The sequence below is a fragment of the Cornus florida genome, unplaced genomic scaffold (assembly GCF_030987335.1).
Source record: "Cornus florida cultivar Cherokee Brave unplaced genomic scaffold, ASM3098733v1 CherokeeBrave_3.0.0_Hap2_Chr08, whole genome shotgun sequence".
NCBI lineage: Eukaryota > Viridiplantae > Streptophyta > Magnoliopsida > Cornales > Cornaceae > Cornus > Cornus florida.
The window spans coordinates 20,830,402-20,834,482 of record NW_026775578.1 but is presented as its reverse complement, the minus strand read 5'-3'; positions in this window follow the sequence as shown (position 1 = coordinate 20,834,482).

Below are 4,081 nucleotides of genomic sequence, written 5' to 3'. Positions count from 1 at the left end.
TTCTTTTTAGGGTATTATTGTACTGAGATGAAGAGGCTCTTCTCAAACACATATGAACTTCCTTCTTGACAAAGCAAGAATTGAGGATCAAGTCACTGTAGAGTCCACTGACGTTTAGTGGGCAGATTGTGGAAGTGAGGGTAATTAGACACTATAGATCATCAGAAACTTCAACCACAAATATGGCCACGTATTGTTGATCACCAATACACACCCAAGGGCGGATCCAGAATTTTCTTTTTCCCTATTCCACCCACTCCCATCAACCCTCTTCTTTCGTAAAAGAGACCTATATTATTAGGACAAAAGAGGAAAAGTTTTAATATATTCTGAAATTGAAAACTAAATTTCCAAGTCTTTAATTCCCATTAATAAATTAGTTGAGCATCACATCATAACAATATTATATATATGTATGTAGAAACAAAAAAAAAAAAAAAAAAATCAATATGTAAAACATGAATAAATAAACCTAACTAATAGCTAAAAATGCCAATTAAAATTTTAGAAAAAGTAAGAGTTTGTTACCTGATGACTGATGAAGAATGTTTCTTGAACCTTGTTCTTGCTAAATGTTAAGACCCAGTGCTAACCCTAAAAAATAAGAAAACACTCAAGTTGTGAGGAAGAGGTTTCACAATCTCACTCATAACAATTAAAACACCACCATCTAAGTACTATCTGTATCATGTATTAACCCAACTCAACTATACTTTTAGTCAAAATGTTGAACACCTATCCGTAGAAAGAGGTGTGATTACGGATAGGTGTGATTAGCACATATTATACTCAACTCTTATGTTAAATTAATTCAATAACAAAGTACAATGCATCAGTTTAGGAATAATCTTCAAAATTAACAAATCAATATCCTGATATTCTGTATACTAATAACAAAAGAAAATCAAAAACCAAAATTTGAAAATAAAAATATGGTAGAAAGATTGAATATATCCTTCGTACATTACACAGATTGTATTTCTATGTGAAACAAAACATCCAGGATTTCTCAATGGGGTGGGCTAAATCAAAATATATCAACCAAAATTAATCCAAATCCAATTTGGAAACCTATATTGAGGAGGGACAATACTTGCGTCCTTCCTTGTGGGATTTACAATGTCCTGCCACCATTGATTGCTATGGATGAATAATAAATGAATACATACTTATTTATCAAATAAAAAATAGTGTTAATTAAAATAAAATATGTTCATTTATTATTAGTAAATACATACTCAATATTTACAAAAAATAATAAGCATTATAATTTATGAAATATTACACTATTAAAATTAATATTCATTAACCATTATGGTTAAGTCCTTTGGTAGTTGCTAACCTTTACATAATATGAATATTAAATTAGATAGTAACTAATTTATGATTAATTATATCTACTACAAAAATTAATATTTATTAATCACTATGATTGGGTCATTTTAGTAACTACCAATCTTCACATAATATGATTGGGCCACTTTGATAGCTACCAATCTTCACATAGTATGATTGGGTCACTTTGGTAGCTACCAATCTTCACATAATATGAATATTAAATTAGACAGAAATTAATTCATCATTAAGTTATATTTATTACTAAAATTAATAGTCATCGATTATTATGGTTAGGCCACTTTGGTAGCTACTAACACTCACATAATATAAATATTAAATTAGTTAGTAACTAATTAATCATTAATTTATCCATTTTACATTATACACACATACTCATAATTGTCGATTGAATTTAAGCCATTTCGATCTCAAAAACTTAATAGTTCGAAATTTCATAGAAAATATCTTTTTATTTTATATACATAATAAAACATATTATTTTATTTTCAGACTTAAAGATCATAATTGAATTAATCTAAAATTAATTCTCCATCATGTATGTATGTTTGGGTATAAAACAATAATTCATTATGTCTAACAAAAATTTAATTAAATTTCTAGACTCACATATCATTCTAGAAATTTTATATAAATTCACATACTTGATGTATTTAATATTTTATTAATATTATTATTTTTAAAATAATAATAAAATTAGAATATTCATATTTAATCAGATGTTTGGCAAAATTTATTAACCAATCAAATCTTTAATGGACATTCATATACATCTATAGTAACTCGTGTGAAAGTAAGTTACCCTCCACAAAATTCATTACGCTCGAAAATCGAGATAAAAAGTCAAAATTCTTTACTACCAAAAAACATTGCTGATTCTTTCCGGGTCGTGGCATGCATCAGGGACATATTTATAACAACAATTAAAACATACATATGTGTGGAGGCGATTCCAAACAAATAAACTAAACAAATTATAGTTTAAATTTATACATATTATTTATGCAACTTTAAAAGAAAATAACGAGTTCCCGAACCATAAGCTCTGATACCACATGTAAACTATAATAATTCGTGTTAAGCCATTAATCACAAATTTACATGAATCTCATATTTTAGAACTTCATGATTTTCACATATCTATAATACATAAATAAATGGTTAGATATAAATACCTCGATTCATGATATCAAACATTGTTGAGATTAAATCCAACGTCTAGATCCTTTAATCACGAACTAATCTGCCACTCTGATCAACAGGCAAAGGTGGAAACTGGTTTCTCTCTCTTGGCCTTTTGCACACATAAAACTTTTACGTGTTGTATCATTAATTATACATAATTGATGGAGTATATGCACTTTTATAAAGGCAGAGAGAGGACCAGTTTTCGTTTTAGTAACATAATTTTACTTTCCATCAAAGTAAGGAATAAGAAAGAAAAACACTTTTCCAATAAGTAATTACCAAAAATGTAATTATAAGTTGACCAAAAATAAATAATATTAATTCATATCTATTTACTTAGCTACCAAGTAATATGTCACATGTCTAAATCATGTGAGCCACAATTAAATAAATAATTTTACATTCTCCCACTTGGCACATATAATAATTTCTGTAGTGGTTTAGTAAAATAGTCATTAGTGTGCACCATAAATCAGATTAAGGTATTAAGTTGGTCATCATAAATACTATAGTAAACAAACTACCAATGTGAGTCATGGCAGTTGTATGTCCCTAAATGACACAGTCCCTTCCATGTACCACAATACTAGTAACCTATTCAACATAGTCTATAAATGAGAAGTATCAATAATGATCTAACAATAATGTCTTTTCCAAGACTATTCCTATTACCACTTATTAAAGCAATACTTCCTCCGATTAAACATACCACATGACACTGATCCTAAACATGGAGAAGATTCATAGCCCAAATACTTCCTCCAATTAAACATTTCAAATCGACGTTCAGCGTTTACTTCGTCCATATCCATCACTAATTTAAAAATCGCAGCAGAGTAAACAGAAGAACTTTTCAATTGGCAAACCATGTAAATTACTCCCCTCGCCTCCCGCGGATTCTTAATCGTGATCGGCAATTATGGTTTCTCCTTCTCCACCATCTTCATCAATCTCATTTTCTTTCTCTCCTTTGAAATATTTGGAAAAACTCTCTTTCTTTTTAGGGTATTATTGTACTGAGATGAAGAGGCTCTTCTCAAACACATATGAACTTCCTTCTTGACAAAGCAAGAATTGAGGATCAAGTCACTGTAGAGTCCACTGACGTTTAGTGGGCAGATTGTGGAAGTGAGGGTAATTAGACACTATAGATCATCAGAAACTTCAACCACAAATATGGCCACGTATTGTTGATCACCAATACACACCCAAGGGCGGATCCAGAATTTTCTTTTTCCCTATTCCACCCACTCCCATCAACCCTCTTCTTTCGTAAAAGAGACCTATATTATTAGGACAAAAGAGGAAAAGTTTTAATATATTCTGAAATTGAAAACTAAATTTCCAAGTCTTTAATTCCCATTAATAAATTAGTTGAGCATCACATCATAACAATATTATATATATGTATGTAGAAACAAAAAAAAAAAAAAAAAAATCAATATGTAAAACATGAATAAATAAACCTAACTAATAGCTAAAAATGCCAATTAAAATTTTAGAAAAAGTAAGAGTTTGTTACCTGATGACTGATGAA